A 26,388-nucleotide genomic window follows, 5' to 3' on the forward strand; every position below is an offset into this window, starting at 1 on the left:
CATAGTCTGCCAGATAAGATACGCTATGAGTTACACTTCAAATTCTTGAACCCGAGCCAGTTTCTGATGTTCTGCTCTTTCCCCTAAGTGACAAATAGTAGGGGACTGGAGTCAAACCCTCCCTACATCGGATTTGGGACAATTCTTGTTGATCATAGGCTTTGTAAGAGAGAATGAGAATTACGGAACTCTGAATTGAAACCAGGAAACTGCCTATGACAGTTATCCGCTGCTTGCTGCTGAACAATGAACATATTTCTGAAGTTAAGGGAATGGGGAGGGGGGAAGGGAGAAGACAGTAGCGAGCCAAACGTTTCTCAGCGGGATTCTTAATCTGGCCCAACTACTCCATTTCCTCTTCAGTGCTCTTCCACCTCAGAAGGCACACCGAGTTCTCAACCGAGAAGCTCCAGGGAGAAAATCGCCCTTGGGAGAAAACCATTCTCCCCACCCCATCCCCCGCCCCCCGCCCCTTTTCTGGTTGCGCTAGAGCTGCCAATTCTAGAAATTCCTACTTTGATCAGGAGATAAGGTTGAACAATGCAATGGAGCAAAACAGTGATTCCTCTGAGACTTTCCTCAGGGGTGTGTCGGAGCTAGCTGATGTAGGTGGGAAAGAAGGGTTATTGAAGGAGAGGGAAGGGTGGGTAGCCGAGCGGTGAAGAACTGACACACTCGGTGACCTCACTAGTTGCCTCACGCTTCTCCCTGGAGCTTTCCCCCTACTCAGAGTAGGAGTCTTTGCATCTTATTCTTTTCCCATTTAGCATTAGTACACGCATTTATTACTCATGTTGGAGCTACTGGATATTTATCCACAGTGTCAGTTCTTTCCGCTCCTCAGCTTGCCCAACAGTAATCCCCGTGTGACCTCGGGCAAGTTTCTATCTCTGAGCCTTAGTTTCCTCATCTGGAAAGTAAGAGGGCTGGACTGCACGGTCCTTCCAGCTCTTCTTCCATCGATGGTCCCATGATGTGTATTCTATTCCCAGAGAAGGGATCACAACCCCGGCGGGAGGAAGAGGGGTGAGGAAGGGGTGGTGCCAGCTTGGGAACGGGATGGGGCGGGCAGGACGCCGGAGTGAGGAGGGGGCGAGGAGGGAAAGAGTGGGTCAATCCCTTTTGAGTGGGTAGGGGAGGAAGGCAGGCTGGCCGTCAGGGGCACGGGAACGCTGGCGGCTCGATCCGGCACCGGGGTGGGGAGCTAGGGGCGGGGGAGGCCCGGCTCTGTATCCCCGGAGTAGATAGTTCCCCCCACCCAGCCAGCGGGAGCCTCACCGGACTCGCCCTGGCTCCACCCACTGGCCCAGGTAGGCCCGATGCGCCAGCCAATCAACTGGCTGCCCAGGCCGTGGGAGGCGGCTCTTCCCGAGCCGGAAGTGACGCGCGGCTCCTGGGCTGGCTGCTGACCGTCGGCCCAGGCTGCTGAGGCGGCTGAGGTAAAAAATGGCTCAGACAGCGACGACGGCGGCAGCGACGGCTGCTGAGGCAGTGTGAGGTGAGGGGAGAAGCGGAGACGGGCTCTGGCTGCAGCGCGGGACGCGGGCCCTGGATCCCGGACGTGTGAGGGCCTCGGTGCTCCCGCGGTAAGAGGGAGGGAAGGAGGAAAAGATTAGGAGGGGAGGGTCCGCCCTCCCCCCCCCTTGTACCCGCCACTCTCGGCCGCCGCCCCCGGCTCTCCTGGCCCCTTTCCTCCCCCTCCTGAGTCTGCTGCGCGGCTCGCCAGCCCGCTTTCCCTGGGGGCCAGGGGCTCGAGCCCCGCTTCTCCTCGCCCTGGGCCCGTCCCGTCGGCGCCGGCGTCCCGGCCGGGCCCCCGCAGGCCCCGCCCGGCGCGGTTCTTCCCGGCCGCGTCGCGTCGCTCGGGTGTCTTCTTGTCCAGTGCGACTGTGGGGCGCGGGCGAGTTAGTTACGCTTCTCCGGCGGTGCTTCGTCTGACCCGCTGGGGATAGCCAACAGCCCCGGCTCCTGCTCCTCTCCCCTTGGTGCCCCTTGGTGCCCCTTGGTGCCCACCGGCTCGTCGGATGGGAGAGCCATCCTCTCTGCACGTGTTCATCTTGTGGGGAGATTAGGAAAAATACTTGTCTAATTCTTATTCACCGATTGGGTCAAGCGATCCGGGCCAAGGGACAGCGTAGGTTGCCGCTTTCACTCGCCCAGTTTTTTGTAGGTTCTTCACTTTTTAAAAGATTATCCATCTGCGGATCAGACCTACCCCCACCCAGGCTAGGGGGGAGTCAGGGATGTTGGAGAATTGAGGAAGAAACTACACTGGGAGGACGGACTTGAGTGAGAGAGAAGAGGAGCAAGAGATAGTCTGTAGATGGACTGATCTTAGCCTGATAGAAGTTGAGGTTGTTATTGCATTTTTTATATTGAGACCGAGAGGAATGGAGAAAGCATCTCCCTTGGAAGAAGTTTTCTATTAAACAAATCTACCACAATCATTCTTATTGAATGTTAGGACAGAAAAGATGTTTAGTGTGTAAGAATAGCAGCAGAGCCACAGATTGGCAACAGTTCAAAAAACAACCACCACCACCAAACACACACACAGCTAGAGAAGTGGTGCAGAACAGAGATGGAAGGAAGGCAACCTAATCATAAAATAATGGGAATATTTACTTACCTGTATCCTCCAAGTAGAATTTTGACTCCTTGAGGGAAAGGTCGATTGTATCTTTAGCACCTGGCACACAGTAGGTGTTTAGTATATGTTACGTTGCCGCTAAAGGTTCAGGAAAGACTTTGAACTTTTGCACCTTAGCTGGTGAAGTTAATATTCTCATAAGAAAAACACCTAATGGCATGCTCTCTGTTCATTCTTGTATTCTGACCTGTCGTGTGGGTGTTGCAAGTTAGGGTTAAGGTTTCCTAGAGGCATTAAAATAGTTTGAAAATACATGCCTTTTGAATGTTAATCATGTTTATCTTTGAGTACTAATTATTATACTTGATTGAAGTAAGTTTATGGGCTTTCTTATAATTGGTTGATTTGTAATTTCACTCTAAAATTGATATCTAAAGAAGTCATAACAGTTTTGTCAGTTCTCAGATAATTTTGGCTAGATTAAATGGACAAAAATCCCCCAAATTATTCTTTTAAAAGTTTAATACGTTAGGGATAGCTAGGCGGTGCAGTGGATAGAGCACCGGCCCTGGAGTCAGGAGGACCTGAGTTCAAATCTGGCCTCAGACACTTAACACTTATTAGCTGTGTGACTCTGGGCAAATCACTTAACCCCAATTGCCTCGCCAAAAAAAAAAAAGTTTAATACGTTTCTGTTGTTTTTGATAATTAGTGACAGCAGGTTTGAAACAGGGTTAAAGATGTTTTGTGTATTATGTGTTCATGTTGTCTTTAGCCTGTAGTATAAATAATGTTTTTAATACTGTTTCATGATTCTTTGAGTTTTGTGGAATACAGCTGGCATGCTATGCAGTTAAAGAGTTTTAGAAAAGTATTGACTTATTTAATAATTGGATAAAAGCTTTGCTAACAAGTTTGTAGATTACACAAAGCTAGGAGAGTTAACAATGAATGATGGAGTCCAAATAGATCTCAGTAGGTTAGAATATTGGGCCAAGTCTAAGAAGATGAAATTTAATGAATATAAAAGCTTTATATTTGGGTTCAAAGAAACCAACTTCAGAAGTATAAGATAAGGGGAAAGTCTTGACAAGTCACATTTTATAGAAAAAAGATCTGAAGTTTTTGTGGACTGTGCTCAAATCAATCAGATATGGTAGTAAAAAATACTAATTTGATGTTAGTTTCCATTAAGATGAGAGTTATAAGTGTCCAGGATCAGGGAGGTGATAGTTCTTCTGAACTCCACCCTAGTCAGATCATTTCTGGAGTATTATGTTTTGCTCTGGCACCACAATTAAAGAACATTGGAGGGCATCTAGGATAGTGAAGGACTTCAAGATATCTTAAGATGAAGGGGACATGTTTAACTTGAAGAGGAGAATTCTTAGGGAGAGTGTGAGAGTGCAGAGCTAGGAATGTAAAAATCTAGATTTAGGAGGAATCAGATAGAAGGCATTGGATGGGAGTTGTGTAGACCAAGACTTACACTTATGAAGAAACTTCCTAATAATTACAGCTGTCCAAAATGGAATTATACTTGCTTCAGGAGGGTAATGGGCTCCCACATCAACAGAGGCCTTTTTTGGATGGAGTTGTTCAGGTATAGGTTAGACAATATGACCCTTCCAATTCAGATTCTGAGTCTCTTCCTATTACCCAAATGCCTCTTTCTCCTCCACTTAGATTCAGATCTAGATCTATTCCTAACTTTGTCACTAACTTCTCCAGGCTTTATTTCCTCTTTTGTAACATGAAAGGGTTTATCTCCATAGTTCTTGACACTTCTCCGTTTCTATAATTGTTCATGTTTTTGAGAAAAACTTATGCTGCTGAATTACCATCTCTATATTTAATAGGTCTTTACTCTATCTTGACACTTAACAAGTTTTATCCTTTTTGAGTTGAAATATTCAGTGTTTAGGCATTTAGAATCGCTCTCCTTTTAAACAGAGCTGTATCTTTTTGGTATACCTATTTGTGGATCTGCATCTGTCACATCCCAGAGCCCATCTAAATGTTTATGAGATATATTTGAAACTGAAAACATGATATTGTTTATTGCTTGAGAAAGGTTTTTTTTAGCAAATTAGAACTGATATACATAATTTTTACAATTGTTTCTAGCATTTTTTTTGTAAAATACTTTAATTTTTGTTGTTAAAAAGGGTATGTACAAATTATAAGTATTGGAATACCTTTGATTTTCATTGCTATGTATGGGCAATTAAGAAATGTGTTAGTAATTTGCCTTTTAACTTTCAGTATGCATTTAGGTACTATGTCATTATCTCTCCTGGTATTAAATGTAAGTTTTATACCTAGGCTACTAGTTATGGATTATCGATATGAATCAATAATGCAGGGCTCTGTTTCACTTAATTTGCTATTCATTGAGAATGGTTTTCAAGAGCGCTAGAAACTTGCCTCTAGGAAATTGTTACGTGATCAGCCATAAAAAGTAGGTAATCAACACTATGATCATGCTCAGATTGGCTGACTCAAGTGTTCTTTCCATTACACAGTGTGGCTATGAGCTCTTGAGAGAATGGGTCTGTGGCTTTGTATCCTCAGGTACCAACAGTTCCTTGTGCCCGGTTGAACTTGTTTAGTTCAACAACCTTTTATTAAATCTCTTTTTTAGTATTTCAGCCACACTTGATGGAGAGAGAGAGCTGGCCTTTACAATCCAGAACAACTGAGTTCTAGTGATACCGGGGCACATACCAACTGTGTGACCCTGGGTAAATCACTTAACCTCTCAAGGCTCCAAAGCAACTTTCTAGGACTAGGTTGCTAAGCAGATACAGATCTCTTTTGGTAGAGAGGGAGTTTCCTAACAGGAATTTTCTATGGCAGTAAAATTGGGTTTCACTGGTTCAAAAAAAAAAAAAGTAGTTTTAGTGTTCTTTTGGGCACCTAGCATAGACCAGGATTCTAGGACTTGGCTTTTGGGATATGTTTAAGGATTCTGCAGACCATGTCCTTAATATTCTTCATTCAAAATATATATATATATATATTTTTTTTTTAAGTGAGGCAATTGGGGTTAATCGACTTGCCCAGGGTCCACACAGCTAGTAAGTGTTAAGTGTCTGAGGCTGGATTTGAACTCAGGTACTCCTGACTCCAGGGCCGGTGCTCTATCCACTGCACCACCTAGCTACCCCATCTTCATTCAATATTAATTTAATAATTAATGTTCTTGAGAAAAGTAAAATGTAGCCATGTAAATGGGTATGCACATATTAAATACCACAATTAGGAAGGCACTGGTTAGAAGATTATATTTGATTTGGAGGATGCACAAGAGCAGTTTGGAACCTATCAGTCTAGAGTAGTGTTATTAATAGCTGAATTGTTTAAAATATTTTAGGAAGAGGCAAAAATTGAGGGAGTAGAAGACATCAATAAGGTTATGATAATTTGACTGAAATGGTTAGAATTTGGACTTAACAGTGGGAATGAGCAATGCTGAAAAGAAAATAGCTTGGTTATAAAAGTAGAAGTAAAAGTTTACAGTATGGCAAAACCACTTTTATGGAATCAATTGAAACCAAAGTTATTCTGGTTTTTGAATAAGATTTTCCACAAAAACAGAAATGGGTATTGTCACCTCCTTCCCCTCCTCTCCCCTCCCCCAAAAAGTGCAAGGGGAGGCAGTAAGAAACTAAGGATGCTTACATTTCCACCATGGAATGAATTCCTGACTGCCTAGGAATATAGAATCAAAGCAAATGCCTATTATCAGATGGATAAACAGTGGAGAATGAGGGCTGTTCAGGTGGGAAGAACCCCTGGAGAAGTTAAGCACATTCTTAGCTGCCTATAAGATGGGAAAGGGCAGGAATGTTAGTGTGAGAAAGACAGTCTTTGGAAAATATGAGTAGGTTTTTTTGGCCACCTGTCACATTAAGGGAGGATAGGACTTAATTTTCCAAGTGCTGTGTTGGTGATTTGGGTTAGACATACATTTTTTCCCCCTCAAGAATGCTCCTTGTTGCTCTTGGCTGGCTGGGTTTCCTGCTCCAAACTTGATAAACTCTGGGAAATGTCTAAGACAGGCTCTGAAGGAAACTAGGAGACTACTAAAATAATCTACTACTTTACTAATTACATTATCCAAGCTAAACTTGTGATATGATAATTATCAAAATAATTTTCACAGGGGCAGCTAGGTGGCACAGTGAATAGAGCACCAGCCCTGGACTCAGGAAGACCTGAGAGTTCAAATCCAGCCTCAGACACTTAACACTTACTAGCTGTGTGACCCTGGGCAAGTCACTTAACCTCAATTGCCTCACCAAAAAAAATTAATAATAATAATTTTCACAGGTGCTCTGACATGTCTACAGCATTGAGTCTGTGTTCTTGGAGTACAGAGTTGGCTTGGTTTTGCTATACTGTAAACTTTTACTTCTACTTTTATGACTAAGCATTGCTCATTTCCACTGGGCCTGGGAAAAGGCACTCTCAAATCCATGGAGTCCTAAACGTGAAAATAGCCGTATTTTATTGTACTCATTGTTATAATGGAGATGGGCAGTACCAGTAGAGTTGTGATTCTACTGAGCTTGGAAAAGCTTGGAGTATCCATCAAATGATGGACTATCCCTGTTGTCTAAGGGTCAGTGTAGCTAAATTTAGAGAAACTCGTCAGCAGATTGGCTGCAAGGCAATGACTTTTTTTGGGGGGGGTGAGGCAATTGGGGTTAAGTGACTTGCCCAGGGTCACATAGCCAGTAAGTGTTAAGTGTCTGAGGCCGGATTTGAACTCAGGTCCTCCTGACTCCAGGGCCAGTGCTCTATCCACTGTGCCACCTAGCTGCCCAGGCAGTGACTTTTTTTTTTTAATAAAGTATTTTATTTTTTTCCTGTTACATGTAAAGATAGTTCTCAACTTTTGTTTATACAAGCTTTCCAATTTCAGATTTTTCTCCCTCCCTCCCCTAGACAGCAGGTAATCTGATATAGGTTATATATGTACATAATAACATTAAACATATTTCTGCATTAGTCATGTTATAAGAGAAAAATCAGAGCAATGACGAAAAACCTCAAAATAGAAAAACAGCAGCACCAAAAACAAAAGAAATAGTATGGTTCATTCAGCATCTGTACTCCACAGTTCTTTTTTTTTTTTTCTGGATTTGGAGATCCTCTTCTATCATGAGTTCCCTGGAACTCTTCTGTACCATTGCATTGGTGAGAAGAATATAGTCCATCACAGTAGATCAACACTCAATGTTGATGATACTGTGTACAATGTTCTTCTGGTTCTGCTCATCTCACTCATCATCAGTCCACGCAAGACCCTCCAGGTTTCTCTGAACTCCTGCTCATCATTTCTTACATCAAAGTAGTATTCTATTACATTCATATACCACAACTTGTCCAGCCATTCCCCAATTGATGGGCATCCCCATAACTTCCAATTCCTTGCCACCACGTAAAGAGCAGCTATAAATATTTTTGTACATATGGGTCCCTCTCCCCTTTCCATGATCTCTTGGGAAAAAGACCCAAAAGTGGTATTGCTGGGTCAAAGGGTATGCACAGCTCTATAGCCCTTTGGGCATAGGCAATGACTTAAAAAAAAAAAATTTTACAACTCTTAAAAACTGTCTAATAACCAAATAAAGAGGGGTTGAGTGGGGAAAATCCGTAGGCTAGTGAAACTACAAGTTCTTGAAATATTGAACTTAAAATAGTGTTTGTTGAAATAGTATTCTACCTGTTCTAGTAAAATTATTAAATAGAATACCTGACTCTTGTATAATGGAAAATGATGTAAACACCTTTTAACCGGTAAAAAGTATAATGCATAGGCTTTAGGAAGATTTAAAATTTTAAGTTACCATGATTATGGTTGTGCCATAAAACTTCTATTTTCATTAAAATGATATTCTGTAAAAACTTAATTTTGTTGTATATATAAGTTACATGATGAAGAAAAGCTGGTAGCTAAGTCTGTCAGTTTTATACTATTTATTTGCTTTCTAAATAGTAAACTTTTTTATATAAGCCATATTGAAAATTTTTGTTGTTGTTATTCAGTCCTGTTTAACTCTTTGAGACCCTGTGGGGCATACTTTCTGTGGGGTTTACTTGGCAAAGATACTGAGTGGTTTGCTATTTCCTGCTCCAGTGAATTAAGGCAGATAGAGGTTAAGTGACTTGCCAGGGTCAGATCACAGCCAGGTCTTCCTGACTCTAGGCCTGGTGCTGTGTCTTATTGGGCTACTAGATGCCTCCTATTGAAAATTTAGGCAACATCATATACCCTAACATTTACTACAAAAACTCACTGTTTTTCATGATGGAACTAGGGCAATGGAGAAAGCTTTAATGATTCATGTCAGTTGAGTGGACAAGTGAAGTAGCTCAAAGTGCAGTAGTTGTCTCCACAAAGAAGTAGTGGTTTTCATTGTTAACTTGAGAAATGTTCATTCAGAAAACACATTGTATATTCAGCATTTTCCTGAATATGTGATAAGTGGTTTCATATATGAATTATCTTATGTAGTGGAGATATGTTATATATGATATCTTTCTCCCTTTTGCACATAGATTGCTCCTTAGGAATAACTACTTCCTTACAACATTTCTTAAGAGTATCTTCACATATTAACTATCGGACTGTATAACCTATATAAGGTTGCTTGCTGTCTTGGGTGGGGGCAAGGAAAGGGAGAGAGAAAATTTTGGAACTCAAAATGTTACAAAAATGAATGTTGAAAACTATCTTTACATGTAATTAGAAAAAAAGAAAATAAAATACTATTAAGAAAAAGTATCTTCACATAGTATAGACACTTTTTAAAGAATACAGGGGAATTAACTCATTAGTAATTTTGTAGTATTTTAGCAAAGTGCAGTTTGGCTGATAGTGTAATGAAAATTGACCTACAGTGTAGGCTATATCTTTGTTTCTCTAACAGTGGTTTTTATTTTTATTATTATTTATTTTATGGCGGGACAAGGGGGGTTAAGTGACCTGCCCAGGGTCACACAGCTAGTGTCAAGTGTCTGAGGCTGGATTTGAACTCAGGTACTCCTGAATCCTGGGCCGGTGCTTTATCCACTGCACCACCTAGCTTCCCCCTAACAGTGGTTTTTAAATGATAGATGGGGGAAAGATGAAAGTTTATTTGTAGATTCAGTTAATTAGACTTGATCCTATTTTAAAATTTCTAGTAATTCCAGTTTTATAGTAATTTTGTGTTAAGTAAAATGAAGCCCATTTTTAGAAATTTTTGAAGTGAGGAATTATTCAGTAATATCGAACCACCAAAGTTCTTTTATAAAGATGCCTGAGAGTCTGTTTTTGAAATTAGACTCTTAAGTTTTTTATACTATTTTGTTTTCATTTCTGCCATATGCACATTTTAGGTAATCTTATCTTTACTGAGCTTTTTAAAAGTTGAAATTTGGGTTTATAGTAGTGTTTAATGCTACAGTATGTATTACTATAGTATTTTAAGGAGCTTTTTTTTTTTTATCCCCCTCCCTCCCCCTTCTTCTTCTTTTTTTTTTTTTAGTGAGGCAATTGGGGTTAAGTGACTTACCCAGGGTCACACAGCTAGTAAGTGTTAAGTGTCTGAAGCCAGATTTGAACTCAGAGACTCCTGACTCCAGGGCCAGTGCTCTATCCACTGTACCACCTAGCTGCTTCGAGCCCCCCCCCTCCCCTTAAAAGGAATTCTTGAAATGGTAGGCTAATTAAAAATACATGTAACCTGCTCATTTTTCTAGAGATCCAAGTATGAACTCTGATGCTTGGATTAAGACATATGATAAAAGTTTTATGAGAGTAACTTGTCATTAGAATATTCTTTCTGAAATTGATGTTAGGTTCAGTTGTAAAACATATTCTAACTGTATAATCTCTTGTATTTGGCCTTTGCTCAGTTTTCATTGCTGCCATCCTAAAACAGTCCCTCATTGCCACTCACCTGAACGATTTCAGTAGCCATCTGACAAGTCCTTCTGCATCTACTTTCTTTTTTAAATAGTATTTTAGTTTTTCAATTACACAGGAAGATAGTTTCCAACATTCATTTACAAGATTTTGAACTCCAAATTTTTCTTCTTCCCTCTCCCCCACTCCAAAGCAATCTGATATACGTTATACATTACAATCATGTTAAACATATTTCCACATTAGTCATGTTGTGAGAGAAGAATCATAACAAAAGGAAAAAACCGCAAGAAAGAAGAAACAAGCAAATACCAACAAAAAAAGTGAAAATAGTATGCATTCAGATTCATAGTTCTTTTTCTAGATGTGGACAGCATTTTCTATCATTAGTCTTTTGGAACTGTCTTGGATCACATTTCAAGAAGAGTGAAGTCCATTATAGTTGATCACACTATGTTGCGGTTGCTGTGTACAATGTTCTGTTGATTCTGCTTAATTTCCTCAGCCTCAGTTCATGTAAGTCTTTCCAGGTTTTTCTGAAATTTGCCTGTTCATCATTTTCTACAGCACAATAGTATTCCATTGCATTCATATACCACAACTTGTTCAGCCATTCCCTAAGTGATGGGCATCCCCTCATTTTCCAATTCTTTGCCACCACAAAAAGAGCAGCTATGAATATTTTTGTACATGTGGGTCCTTTTCCGTTTTTTTTTTTTCCTATCTTTGGGATATAAACCTAGTAGTGGTATTGCTGGGTCAAAGGGTATGTGCAGTTTTATAGCCTTTTGGGAATGGTTCCAAATTTCTCTCCAGAATGGTTCTGTTCACAACTCCACCAATAGTGCATTAGTGTTTCAATTTTGCCACATCTTCTCCAACATTTATCATTTTCCTTTTTTGTTATATTAGCCAATCTGATAGGTGTCAGGTGGTACCTCAGAGCTCTTTTAATTTGCTTTTCTCTAATCAATAGTGTTAGAGAACATTTTTTAAAATATGGCTTTAGATAGCTTTAATTTCTTTATCAGAAAAGTGCCTATTCATATCCTTTGACCATTCTTAATTGGGGAATGACTTGTATTCTTATAAATTTGATTAAGTTCTCTATATATTTTAGGAATGAGGCCTTTATCAGAAACACTGGCTGTAAAAATTGTTTCTCAGCTTTTGGCTTTCCTTATGATCTTGGTTGCATTGGGTTTGGAACCATCCACTTTTTTAAACAGTTCTTTACAACAGAGCTAGCAAACACTGCTGGCAGCCCAACAGACCTGAACCTGATTAAAACAGGGAAATGTTTAATAAAAATAAATGTAAATACAAAACAACATAGATAATGTTAATATGTGGTTTTCTAAATTGAAATCTGGCCCTCAGGGATCCTTATCTATGGTTTGGACGGCTAAGTGGCACAGTGAATAGATCACTGGCCCTGAAGTTGGGAGGACCTGAGTTCAAATTTGACCTCAGACACTTACTAGCTGTGTGACCCTGGATAAGTCACTTAACCTTAATTGCTTTAAACATCTGGGGCCATCTCTAGTCTTCCTGATATATATATATATTTTGCCACTGGACCCAGATGGCTCTAGAGGAGGGAGTGAGATTGGTGACCTTGCGTAGTCCTCCCTTACTTAAATCCAATTCACTGCAGGTTATGACATTACCTTCCAATGTCATGGTCCTGTTTGAGAACAAAGGACAAACAAGAAACAAATGGTTTGGTGGCTCCCTTTCTATTTGAATTCAACACCTCTGTAAGTTTACACTGCAGCCAGGCTTATCTTACTTCGTTATGTCAGTTTTCTAAACCTTTCAGTGTTTCATAGGATAATAGAATCATGGGTTTAGAGATAGGAGAGACCTTAGAGGCTAACCTAGTCAGCCCCCTAATCTTATAGATGAGAGACTGAAGCCTAAAATAGTTGTGACCAGCCCAGGGTCATACAGGTAAGTAACAGATCTGGGACTTGACAAGCCCAGATACACTAATTGCAAATCTGATGTTCTTTCCAATGTGCAACACCCTATTACCTACTCAAAAAAAAAATTTTTTTTTTTTTTTTGCAGGGCAATGGGGGTTAAGTGACTTGTACCAGGGTCACACAGCTAGTAAGTACCTGAGGCTGGGTTTGAACTAAGGTCCTCCAGAATTCAAGGCTGGTGCCTTATCCGCTGTGCCACCTAGCTGCCCCTCTACTCAAAATATTAATGTATTTCCTTGGCATCCAGTGTTTTATATGATCTAGTACTACCCTGATATTCCAGTCTTATCTTGTACTACTCTCAGCTCTAGCCAAAATGGACTACTTAATATTCCCTGAATATATATTGAATTTTATACTCTCTTTGCCTTTGCTAATTCTGGAGTATTATATTTAGTTCTGTGCATCACCTTTTAGGAATGACGCTGATAAGTTGGAGAGTGTCCAGAGGAAGGCAACCCCTGTATATGAAGAGTCTTGAATTCATACCCTGTGGAGATCCAGTGAATGACCTGCGAATATTTATTTAGCCGAGGGAAGAGAAGATTTAGGAGGAACTTACTATATTAGAATAGTTGAACTGGCATAAAGGAAGAGGGGTTAGATTTTTTTTGATTGCTCTGAGGGAGCAGAACTAGGAATAAAAGGTAGAAATGGTAAAGTGGCAAATTTAAACCTGATATAAGGAAAAACTTTTTAATGATTCAAAAGTGGAATGAGCTGCTTTTGATGCATGATAGTGGATTCTCCCTCACTTGAGCTCTTTCAGCCAAGTTTGGATAACCATTTGTACTTATATTATAGAGGGAAAAACTTTTTCATGAAGATTTCAAAGCTTACTTTTTGAAGTCACTTCTAACCCCAAAATTCTATGATTCCTGTGCTTTGAAGAATTGTCCCTCTGTAAAGCACCACTCCTTTAAAAACTTCTGCCTGTAAAGCTTAACTCAGATACTAACAACGCCATGAAGTTTTCTTGAACCCACTCTCCTAATCAATAATGGGCTTTCTTCCCATGAATCTCCTGTCATTTAACGTCTGTTTGCTTCAATTTTCTTTAGCTATAAAATAGGAACAATTATAGCACCTTCCTTACAAGGTTGTTGTGAGGATCAGATGAAATGTGTTTTATATATATAAATTTGGGGGGGGGGTGAGGCAGTTGGGGTTAAGTGACTTGCCCAGGGTCACACAGCTACTAAGTGTCAAGTATCTGAGGCTGAATTGGAACTCAGGTCCTCCTGAATCCAGGGCCAGTGTTTTATCTCCTGTGCCACCTAGCTGCGCTTGGATTTGAATTTCAACAAAAATAGGCTGCTCTTTTGCTATGGGATAATGGATGAGGCATTTAACCTATCAGGGCCCCAGTTTCCACATTTATAAAATAGGAATAATACTACTACCCATCTCATGGGGTAGCCTTAGGGAAAATGTTAAGTAAATCTTAATGGTCTATATAAATGAAAGTTATTTTCCAAGATTATAGGGGTTTTTTGTAGCAAAGGTTCTCATTCACACTATTAAAATAATTTAAAATTAAGAAATTACTGTTAACTTTAAAGAAAAAAGTTCCATTAGAAGTATGTACTACATGATACATTAAGTTAAAATGAAATTTATTATTGTGACATAGTCCATATGCAAGTTTTGAGAAAGTTGTCTAGTTCTGTCAGTTACACTTTAGGAACTTAGCATTCTGAAGCTGGAAGGGACCTTAGTTAGTTACCTGTACCTTTAAGATATCTTGAAAATGACACATACCAAGCAGTGTGGTATTGTTGAGCAGAACTGTTAAACCCAATGCCTTGAGGCTGGAGGCAGCCCTGCAAAATTCAATAAAACATAAATAATGTTAATTTATGGGTTTCTAAGTCAATTTGAGTTTGATATCTCTGTAAAATACAGAGTATTGAAATGGGAATCAGGAGGCCTGAATTCTAGACCTCAATAACTTATTAGCCTTATGCTAAATTTGTGATTTTTTCCCAGGCAAGTCTCTTAAACTTTGGGCTTCAGTTTCCTTACCTGTAAAATGAGTGGGTTTGGAATAGATGATTTCTGAGGTGCCTTCCAGCTCTAAGTTCCAGTTCTAAGTTCTTCTGTCATTTTTGCATAGAAATACTTTTTTCATTAATTTGTTCATAAGTTCTCTTAAAGGTAGAATTACATATCCTTTTTTTTTTAGTGAGGCAATTGGGGTTAAGTGACTTGCCCAGGGTCACATAGCTAGTAAGTGTTAAGTGTCTGAGGTCAGATTTGAACTCAGGTCCTCCTGATACCAGGGCTGGTGCTCTATCCACTACGCCATCTAGCTGCCCCCACATATCCTTTTAATTATAGTATCTATATACCTAAAATTATGTGATCTATATTGTGACCTTAGACAGTTGTTTAAGATGCTGGTGTTATATTCTGTCAGATCAGGGATTTTATTGGATGATAAATCTGATCTTCAAAGAAATAATCTTTAGGGGATCTAAGAAAAACTATTGAATCTTAAGCTGAAGAAAAGCCCTTACTTTAAGATTATAAAAACACAGATTACATAACAGTTCAAAGAATGCTTCAAGTCAAATTAAGTATTTGCTATAAGAAGTTGACTGGTGGTTAGGTTAAATAAATTAAATTCTAACTAAGATTTGTGGACTTTTCTACATTGAATATATTTATTTATTTTTTAAGTGAGGCAATTGGGGTCTACATTGAATTTAACAATTAAAATATATAAATGTAGAAAATGCAAAAGAAACATAGAATAGTAGGTGAATAAATATAGGAAGTTAGATGGCCGTGTTGCAAGTTGTTATAATTCAGGTTGAACCTCCAAGGCTATCACTATCAGGGCTTGTAATTTTAGCTCTTCCCTCAGAGTATCCAGGCTTTTCTTGGACAGTTAGGCTAATAGGACTACCTCAACTGGAATTGTCATTGTCATGCTTTATCATACTATAGACCAACCCAAGCTCTTGAGTAAGGCAATACAGAACAAAACTTGGCTTCTTGGGTTATTTAGGAACAGACTTAATAGACAGGATGATTTGATCCCAAACTAAGAAATTTACTAAAACTGTTCTAGTCTCTTATGCAAGTCAGTAAACAATCTCATTGTGAATGAATGAAGCATTTATTAAGTGCTTACTCTGTGCAAAGCAGTATGCTCAACTCGGGGGTTACAAATAGTTCTCAAGGAGCTCACATTTTAATGATGGAAGTGGGAAAGTCCTATAATCCTTCCAAGGTATAACAGCAAAGCAGATATTAATGCCTCTTTTTAAATGCCCTTTCCATTGATACCAGTTTCTGATGAGCCATTGGACAATGCTAAGCACTTTGGTGGCAAGAACTTTCTTTTCAACCCAGTAAAAAAGATAGCTGTTGTTACAGTACCTACCTGCAGTGGGATTTGCCAAACAAGGTGATAGTCAAGTTTTTCAAAACAGGTTGACTTAGCAGACTTGAGGTTTTTGTGGACTGAAAGCAAAGTATGAGTTAGGGTGAGGTGACTGCCAAATACATAATATTCTTTTAGGCTCAGTTAGTGTTTATAGTGAGGTGTTGGTGGTATGGGGGGAGGGTTATAGTCCTGATGTACATGACTCTTGGAAAAGGGAAAAACTATCTGGATTACTGTACCCAGTTTGAGTGGCACATTCTAAAAATGAACCATTGACAAGCTGAAACTTGCCCATGGTAACCAGAATGTGAAAGCATTCAAAATCATTACATACAAAGAAAGACTTGAAGGCACTGGGAATGCTTAAGTCTATATAAGAAAAGACTTATGAATGTCTTGCTTTTTTGCAGCTGTTCTGGAATCTAGTTGCTTTTGTAAAAAAGGCAAACCTATTAGCGACTGATGACTTATCAGGAATTTTGTAGGAAATGATTGATTGGGTTGGTAGTTTGGACCATATGTCCTCTGAGGATTCATCCCCAAAAGCTTATATTCTATCTAGCAAGGGAGATAAAGACACAGATAAGTATATTAAAAACATACGAAGTAATGGGGAAGCTTTATGTAGAAGGTGACACTTGACTGGTTTCTTGAAAGAAACTATGAATCCTAAGAGATGAAGATGAAGAAGGGAATGCATTCCAGGTATAAGGAAACAGTTCACAGGGCTGGAGACAATAAATGGAATTTTTTGTGAAACAGAAAAAAGGGTCGGTTTGGTTGAATTGTAGAATTGTAGAGTGAGTGAAGGGGGACAATGTGTAATAAGAATAGAAAGGTAAGTTGGAGCTAGGTATTGTGATTACAAGTTCACTGGTTCTTCTCTCTCCCCCTCCCCCCCCCAACCAGGTGAGGAGGGAAAATATTCTAGACATGGGACAGCCTGAGTAAAGGGATGAAAGGGAAGATGGAATGATGTGAATGGGCTAGATTGTGAAAAGTTTGACATGCCAAACAGAAGATTTTGTGTTGTGTCCTAGAGGCAGCAGCGATCCACTAATACTTCCTTTTTTTTTAGTGAGGCAATTGGGGTTAAGTGACTTGCCCAGGGTCACACAGCTAGTAAGTGTTAAGTGCCTGAGGCCGGATTTGAACTCAGGTACTCCTGACTCCTGGGCCGGTGCTCTATCCACTGCACCACCTAGCTGCCCCCACTAATACTTGACCAAAAGAATGACATGGTTAAACCTGTGTTATCAAATTTATAGCTGTGTAAAGACTAGATTAATAGAGGAGAGATTGGAGGCTGAGAAACCAATTAGGAAATCAAGTCTATCACAGTTGATCAACATACAATGTTGTAACTTTTTTTTTTTTTTTTGTCGGGGCAATGAGGGTTAAGTGACTTGCCCAAAGTCACACAGCTACTAAGTGTCAAGTGTCTGAGGTCAGATTTGAACTCAGGCCCTCCTGAATCCAGGGACAGTACTTTATTCACTGCTCCACCTAGCTGCCCCCCTTTTAACTCCTTAAAGTAGAGCCCTGTTTCCAGGATGCACTGTCCCAAGCTTCAGGGGGTCCCAGGTGCTACGATTTAAGGAGAGGCAAGTTCTGCACTCGCCTGGCCTGTGTTCTGGTCTGTAAATAATACCACGACTACTTGCTCTTTAACCTGGAAACAAAAAAATGTTTCGCTGTGGTTGCTAGCTTCCATCAAGCCTGCACCCCTCCCCCACCTGGGCTGCCACTCAAATGCTTCCTGATTCCCAGCGTGGGCAAAACAAGCGAGTTCTGCCTCAGTGCCTACAGAGAACCCTATAATTTCCCCCCCCCCCCCCAGCTGCTCAGCCTTCTCACCAGACCATGAGCTTAGTTTCAGAAGAAGCCCCTGCTGCAGCTGATTCAGAGGCTCCGGAGGTCTCTTTCTCTGGTGAGGCCTGAGGCTGAATCTGTTCACACAGCCCAGTACAACAGACCTTTCTTGCCAACCTTCTAAGTCATCTTTGGCTGAAAAATGATCTCATGCCATCCTTTTGTGGATTGTGCTACTCCAGGAATTGTCTTATGGCATTATTTGGAGATTTTTTTCGTGATCGTGTAGGGAGCTCCAGGAAGTTACTGCCTTTCTTCTGCCATCTTGGCTCTGCCCTAGTTTCCAATTTTCATCTATGTTTCCATAGCCCTTTACTGAATGTAATTTTTATTGTACTGTGGTCTGAAAAGGATGCATTTAATATTTCTGCTTTTCTGCATTTGTTTGTAAGGGTTTTGTGCCTTAATACATGATCAGTTTTTGTGAAGGTGCTATATACAGCTGAGTAAAAAGTATACTCCTTTTTTTTAATGTTTATTAAAAAAAATTTTTTTTGTGAGGCAATTGGGGTTAAGTGACTTGCCCAGGGTCACACAGCCAATAAGTGTTAAGTGTCTGAGGCCAGATTTGAACTCAAGTACTCCTGATTCCAGGACCAGTGCTCTACCCACTGCGCCATCTAGCTGCCCCCAAGTATACTCCTTTCTATTGCCATTCAATTTTCTTTTTTTTTTCCTATTCAATTTTCTCCAGAGGTCTATCATATCTATCTAACTTTTAAAAAATTCTCTTAATCTCTCTAATTTAATTATTATTTTATGTTTAGATTTATCTAGTTCTGAGAGGAAAAAGTCAAGGTTCCCCACTACTATTTCCTCCTATAACTCATTTAACTTTTCCTTTGTAAATTTGGATGCTATGCCATTTGGTGCATATATGTTTAGTGTTGATATTACTTCATTGTCTGGTACCTTCTAGCAAATGTAGTTTCTCTGCTTGTCTCTCTAATGAGGTCTATTTTTGCTTTTGCTTTTCCTTTGAGATCATGACTGCTAACCATGCCTCCATCCATCCATCCATCCATCCATCCATCCATCCATCCATCCATCCATCCATCCATCCAATCTCTCTAATCTATCTACCTCTACTGAGGCATAATAAATTCTGCCCCTGACCTCATTTTTCACTATGTTTGTCTTTTTGTTTCAAGTGTGTTTCTTGTAAGCAACATGTTGTTGGATTCTAGTTTCTAATCCATTCTGTTACCTGCTTCTGTTTTGTGGTTGAGTTCATCCCATTCACAATTATGACTACTGTGTATTTCCCTCCATCCTATATTTTTCCTGTTTATTCTTTTCTTTTTTACTCTATTTCTTCTTCAGAAGTCTGGTTTTTTTTGGGGGGGGTGGCAATGAGGGTTAAGTGACTTGCCCAGGGTCACACAGCTAGTATGTGTCAAGTATCTGAGGTCAGATTTGAACTTGGGTCCTTCTGAATCCAGGGCTGGTGCTTTATCCACTGAGCCACCTAGCTGCCCAGAAGTCTGTTTTGATTTTGATGACTTCTTCCCTTAATTCACCCTCCTTTATATTTACCCCTCACTTCCTCTTTCTCTTATCTCCTCTTCCAACTTCCCTGTTTGATAAAATACATATACCCCACTGACTGTATATATTATTATTTCTTTGAACCAATTCCACTATAAATGTGTGTCTTTTGAAATTATATGGGGGTGCCTGTCTCTGTTCTAGGTTTTAGGGAACTTAGCTGGGGTTTCTAATATATTGCTACTTATAAATTAGAGGCTACAGCACCAGTTTGGGGCATTAAGCATTTATTAAAGCATATTAAATGTTAGTAAAGAAAGAACACACATTGCTCAGAATTAGAATTCAAAATCCCTACATACCTAGATAGAAGAGAGAGAGTTGGGGCCCCGTGACTGCCTCCTCCAGTGTCCCAGGCCCAGCATAAAATCCCAGGATGGGAAGAGGCGCACAGCAAGAAGAGCAGGGGAGAAAAGAGTGGACACCTCCCCCCCCCTTGCCCCAAGGGTTTTTATCCTCTTTCAGGTAGAGGTGGGTCACTGCACATTGATCCAAGCTAATTGGCCAGTCCATTGATTGACATGACTTGGGGGCTCATCTAGGTGAGTTAACTTCCTTTAGGTAGTCAGGAATATCAATCTTCATTTCTTTTGCAATTCAACTGACTCTAGGCTGGCCTTAAAAGAGGTCAGGCAAGGTTCCTTGGAGTGGGGGGACCCTCTGAGTCCCTCAGAACCCCATTATTTTCTCACAAGTGAGATTCAGGTGCTATCTGCCACCCTTTCCATTTTCCCTTCCACTGTAAAATCTCTTCCTTGCCTAACTCTTTTACGTGATATAATTTATCCCATTCTTTTCCCCTGCCTCTTCTCCCTATGCATTTCTTTTTTTGTTTGTTTTTTATTTGCAGGGCAATGAGAGTTAAGTGATTTGCCCAGGGTCACACAGCTAGTAAGTGTCAAGTGTCTGAGGTCGAATTTGAACTCAGGTCCTCCTGAATCCAGGGCTGGTGCTTTATCCACTGTGCCACCTAGCTGCCCACCCAATGCATTTCTTACTCAACATTTAATTTTTGGGGGAGGGATCATCCCATCATAGTCAGCTCTGTCTACATATATTCCTAACCTCATTAATACTGATGAAGTTCTTAAGAGTTACAAATATTGGGGCAACTAGGTGGTGCAGTGGATAAAGCACCAACCCTGGATTCTGGAGGACCTGAGTTAAAATCTGGCCTCAGGCACTTGACATTTACCAGCTGTGTGACCCTCGGCAAGTCACTTAACCCTCATTTCCCTCCCTGCCCCTCCCCCCCAAAAGAGTTACAAATATCATCTTTCCATATAAGAATGTAAACCGTTTATATTAAGTACCTTATGATTTCTCTTTCATGTTTACCTTTTTATGTCTCTCTTCAGTCTTATATTTCAGTGTCATATTTTCTATTCAGCTCTGGTAGTTTCATCAGGAATGCTTGAAAGTTCTCTATTTCATTAAATATTTCATTTTTCCTCCTGAAGTATTATACTCCGTTTTGCTGGATAGGCTATTCTTGGTTGTAACCCAGGAATGCACTGTGCTCCCCTGCAGATGTAAGTGCTAATGCTTCTTTTAGCCCTGGAACTGTGATCAGGTCTCCTTTCCTGTAGCTTCGAGTGCTAGTCAGTCTCATCTCCACCTTGGAACTGTGACCAGGGTCCCTGCTTTCCTGCAACCGCAAGTGCTAGTCTCCTTTCAGCCTTGGAACTGAGACAGGGGTTCTAGCTCCCTTTGTTGTTTCTGTAGTCATGTCTGGCAGAGAAGGGAGCAGAGTATGAAAATACTTTCACAGTTTTTAGATTGACACACGCATTAATTTATTGATATTTTCAAAGTGAAATTCATCCTTTTCCAACAACTAACAACTAAATCATTATTTGAGGAATTGATTTTTATGCATATTGAAGTTCTTTTTTTTTTTAAATAAAGTCTGTTGACATAACAAATGTATAGCTAAATGTAAAAATGATTCCTAGGTTGTTCTTGGAAAGAAAAGTAAATGAATTTGTAGTGTAGGCTTCTTTATTCATGTAAAATCAGAAGAACTATGGATTTGATCATCTTCCCCTGTAGCACTGACTTTAAGTAAACCAACCTCTATTAAGATAATAACATCTTGGGGTAGCTAGGTGGCACAAAAAAAATAAAAAATAAAAAAGATAACATCTCATTCCTCATCTGTTTCAAAGAATAAAAAACTAGAGAAATTCTACAAAGAATTTGACAATATCCTCCAAACCAAGTTAACATATACCTTAATATTTGCTGACTTTAGCATGAAAGTGGGCACAGAGAAGGACCAGTTGAAAAGGTGGAAGACATGGTTTGGATTTTTTTTTTAATTTTTTTTTTTTTTGGTGAGGCAATTGGGGCTTAAGTGACTTGCCCAGGGTCACACAGCTAATAATTGTTAAGTGTCTGAGGCTGGATTTGAACTCAGGTCCTCCTGAATCCAGGACCAGTGCTCTATCCACCATGGTTTGGAATTTTAAAAATTAAAAGAGATCAAAAATCTTTTTGTAGGTTAGATTAGTTAGAAACCATATGCTTATATATCATGAATGCATTCTTTAAGAAGAGTTGGAGAATTTTGGACTTGGCTTTCAGAACTTTGGGACTGAGGAAGAAAAAGGTTTCCCTCATTATGGGAGGATTTTTCTCATCTTTTCCATGCTTTCAGAAGTTGAGTTGGTGGGGGTTTGAGGGGAATAGATGTTGGCAGTTTGTCAGGAATATTAAAGGACGGATTTAGGAGGAAGTAGTCAGTGACTGTTGAGATAGATTGTCCTGTGGGTCTCATTTGAGTGAGATTAAAAAGGGAAAGTCAGTGTACATTAATCTGGGCAGGAGTTTAGAAGTTTCCATCCAATGCATTTGGAACTTGACTTGAGAGCAGAGGGAGTGAGGATAGAAACTTAAAGGATGCATTGGGATAGGCTTTTGATCTGGTTACCATTTGGGACTTCTGACTTCCATATACTACTGAATTTTAGAGTTCAAAATCCAATTCCTCGAATTGCTTCTGTAACATACCTGATAAGTGATCATCTACTGTGTGTGTGTGTGTGTGTGTGTGTGTGTGTGTGTGTGTGTGTGTGGCTTTCAAAGAAAGGTTATTCATTACCTACCAAAAGCACCCATTGTACTTTTGGATAGCTCTAGTTACTAATACACTGGCTCCTTTTTACTCTTCCTCAAACAAGTCATTCCATCTCCATGTCCCAGGTGTTTTAACTGGCTGTCCCCATGCTTAAAATGCTTTACCTCCTGGTTTCCTTCAAGTCCCAGCTAAAATCTCTTCTCTTTGTCAGTGCCTCCCTTCTGTTCATTTGTTTGCATGTTGCCTCTGTGACAATTGGAGTGTGGTAAAATATGAAAGTTTTTAACAGTCGGTTAGGATAACTGAAAGACGCCAGTTTTTCAAGGACCACCCTTTTGGGGAGGAGATGAACAGTCCGCCTGCTGCGCATGTCAGACTGCCTGCCGGGTTTTTTGACTTCCGGGGTGGAGAGAACGAGAGGAGGCCTTTTGCCTGCTTGGTGGGACTCCTGACGGCGCGGCACAGACTCTCTCTCCAAAGGTGGCCTTTTTCGGTTTGGTGAGTTTTTATAAGGAATATAGACTAAGCTTAGACTTAAGACGATTTGTATTGTGTTTCTACTTTCCTATCCTTCTAATCAACATCACCTTGTGACTATCATAACTATAAATAAAAAGGTCTATCTAGAAAACCAAAAGCTGCTTCCATTTACTAGTTTGGGAGATAAATTAAGGGAAAGGTTAAGTAGGGGAGATTTATGATCTAATATCCAATTTTAAATCTCACAGGAGTGATGCCACCTGCTGGAGAGTTACTGTAGGAAAGCTCCGCCATGAGGAGAAGGCATCTGAGGGCAAGCCATGTGGCTTGGAAGGTCAGTTCCTTGGCATCAGGAAGTGACATTGGATGTTTCCGGTTGAGACCGGAGGCTTGTGGGACAAAGAAGGGGCAAGGCTCTCGCTCATCAGGACCTTCTGGGGAGGGGAGCTAGAAATGCTGGCTCCCTGAGATAGATAGCTGTAGGCATCTAGGCCTCTTTCTCTCTCTTCACCAAATTCTTATGCTCCTTAATAAATGCTTAAAAGTCTAAACTCTTGCTAAAGCTTCTAATTTATTGGCGACCACTCATTAGATTTTTTAGACAGACTAGCTAGAATTTACAGCAACCTACCATTCACCTCTCTGAGTACAGGGACTATCTTTTACCTTTTTTTGTATGCCTTGTACTTATAACAATGCTAGGCACTTAGGCAGTATTAACCGAAAGACTAAAGGTCTTCCATGTGCTAGAGGCATTAGATTTACTGTTTCCAAAGGGCAAAATAAGCTGTGGGTGGAAGTTACAAAGAAGCAAATTTAAGCTAGGTGTCAGAAAAATTTTATGGTGAACAAGTCTTGGTCTTTAAGGAGGGAGGTGATATAGGAAAGAATGGCTGGATCTGTCTAAATATGTACAGAAAAAATCTGCTAGAGATAACCTTTTTTCTTGTATCTTTTGAGAATAGTTGTTTCATATATAGGCAGCAGGCTTTTTAAAATTTTTTACACAAGTAGACCATATATTCATAGTTGACAGTTGACTGAGGTTTATAGGATAGAATATTCTACTGTTATTGTTTGCATAGTTATACAAAAGTTTTTTCACATAGATTTTTAAAGCTCTCCAAAGAGGTATTTCCCATGCAAGTGTTAAACTAATAATACTGATGACGATGGCTAAGACTTATACAGCACTTTATATATGCCAGGCACCGTACTAAGCACTTTACATTTATTATCTCATTTGATCTTCACACAACTCTAGTAGGTAGATGCTATTGTTAGCTCCATTTTACAGGTAAGGACACTGGGGCAAACAGATTAGGTGACATTTCCAGGGTCACACAGGCAGTTAGTGTCTGAGGTTGAATTTGAACTCAGGTTTTCCCAACTCTAGGTCCAGTGCTCTATTATACTACCTTGCTTCTCCTTGTTAGAAATAACCAAAGAGGTCAAAGAGTATGAACAATATTTCCCAAATGATGAATTACAAATTATTAATAACTGTGAAATAATGGCTTCATGTTACTAATAATTTTGTAAATTCAATTTTATTTCCAGTTTAAATTTTCTTCTTACCATTTCCACTTCTTCCTATTGCAAAAACAAGAAAGAAAAAAAAAACCCAAGACCCAAAAAAGGTATAGTTAAGCAAAGCAATTTTCTGCATTACCTACAACAACACAACAAAAATTTCTTCTTTCATTCTGAGTCCATCACCTCTCTAAAGGTGAATAGTTTGTTTCATTATGGGTTCTCCTGAACCATGGTTGGTCTTTGTGTTCATTAGAGTTCTTAAGTCTTTCAATGTTGTTTGTCTTAACTCTGAGGTATAACCTCATACCTATCAGTGGCAAATATAATAAAAAAGGAAAATATTGGATGTTGGAGGGGATGTGGGAAAACTGGAATACTAATCCACTGTTGGTGGAGTTGTGAATGTATTCAACTATTTTGTTGAGCAATTTGGAACTATCCTCAAACGCCCATAAAACTGTTTATTTTTATCCAGAAATACCACTGCTAGGTTTATATCTCAAAGACATTACAAAAAAAGACCTATTTGGGGTTTTTTGGTTTGTTTGGTTTTTTTTTTTAGTGAGGCAATTGGGGTTAAGTGACTTGCCCAGGGTCACATAGCTAGTAAGTGTTAAGTGTCTGAGGCCAGATTTGAACTCAGGTACTCTTGACTCCAGGGTCGGTGCTCTATCCACTGCACCACCTCGCTGCCCCCCCAAAAGGCCTATTTGTACAAAATATTGGGGTGGCAATTTGGCATTTTAATTTGCTTTTATCCAATTATTAGTTATTTAGGACATTTTTTCCCCATCTGGCTATTGATATCTTGTATTTCTTCCTCTGAAAATTGCCTGTTAACATAACCTTTGACTGGGCCTGGAGTCCAGGGGCACCCTAGTTCAAATCCAGCCTCAGACAGTAGCTGTGTGATCTTGGACAAGTCATTTAACCATTGTTTGCCTCTGCTTTCTCATCTCTAAAATGGAGATCATAGTAGTACCTACCTCAGAGGTTTGTGAAGGTCAGATGAGATATTTGTAAAGAATTTAGTGCAGAGCTATGTTAATTGTTGTCAGGTACTCAAAGGTGTTGCCAGTCATCATAGTATCTGGATTCAGAGTCTAGTCTGGATCTCTCTGAACAATACAAAAGTTATGTAAATCAGTATAAATCAGTGGAGGATAGTTCTTCTCATTTGTTATTTTCTTATCACAGAAGTATGTTGTTGCATTTGCTGCCACTTTCCTTCTTATTCCAAGAGACTTTAAGTAATAACTTTAAGATAAGTTGAATTTCAAAATAATGTGCTGTGCCATTAAGAGGGATAACTGAAAATATTGCAATCTTCTTTAAGAAATAAGCAAGGAATGTTCTCTGTCGGTAAATATTGTTATTAGCAAATTAAATAACACTATTGCAAACTGCATAGCAATTTAAAATTCCTTTTCACACTTATTAAAAGCTAAGTGATTATGTATGCTTACAAAGCATTGTAAGCCCTGTGGAGGCATAGTCCTGTTTAAATGTTGTTGTTTATCCTTTGTTCTTTTTAGTTTTAAAGTTTTGAGTTCCAAATTCTATCTCTCTTTTATTCCCTTCCTCCCCACCCTCCCCCCTCCCTGAAGTGGTAAGCAATCAGATATAGGTTGTACATGTGCAATTATGTAAAACATTACCATATTAGTCATTTTATATAAAAAAGACTCAAGTTAAAAAAATAAAAGAAAGCACAAAATAGCATGCTTCGGTCTGTGTTCAATCAATATCAGTTCTTTTTCTGGAGGTGGATAGTATGCTTCATCATTAGTTCTTTGAGTTTGTCTTGTATTATCCTTTGTTCTTGAAGAGGACCATGACATAGGGAGGTGTGTCATGACTTGCACTGAATTAGATTTAAGTGAGGAGGATTGTGCTGAGTTACCAACCTCATTCTCTCCTCCAGAACCATCTGGGTCCAGTGGTAAGATACAGATCAGGACGACTGGAGATGGCCTCAGTCAC

The 26,388-nt window shown here is 39.7% G+C and overlaps 1 protein-coding gene across 1 annotated transcript in view; it reads left to right on the forward strand.

The window, feature by feature from the left end:
* The first annotated feature begins 1,394 nt into the window (after positions 1–1,394).
* Positions 1,395–26,388, forward strand: part of PIK3C2A (phosphatidylinositol-4-phosphate 3-kinase catalytic subunit type 2 alpha) — a 134,215-nt gene continuing 109,221 nt past the window's right edge. Inside the window, 1 exon segment of the mRNA XM_043970563.1 lies at positions 1,395–1,586. The gene's annotated coding sequence lies outside the window, so the exon portion shown is untranslated.

Source organism: Dromiciops gliroides, chromosome 6 (assembly GCF_019393635.1).
Source record: "Dromiciops gliroides isolate mDroGli1 chromosome 6, mDroGli1.pri, whole genome shotgun sequence".
In the NCBI taxonomy this organism is placed as follows: Eukaryota; Metazoa; Chordata; class Mammalia; order Microbiotheria; family Microbiotheriidae; genus Dromiciops; species Dromiciops gliroides.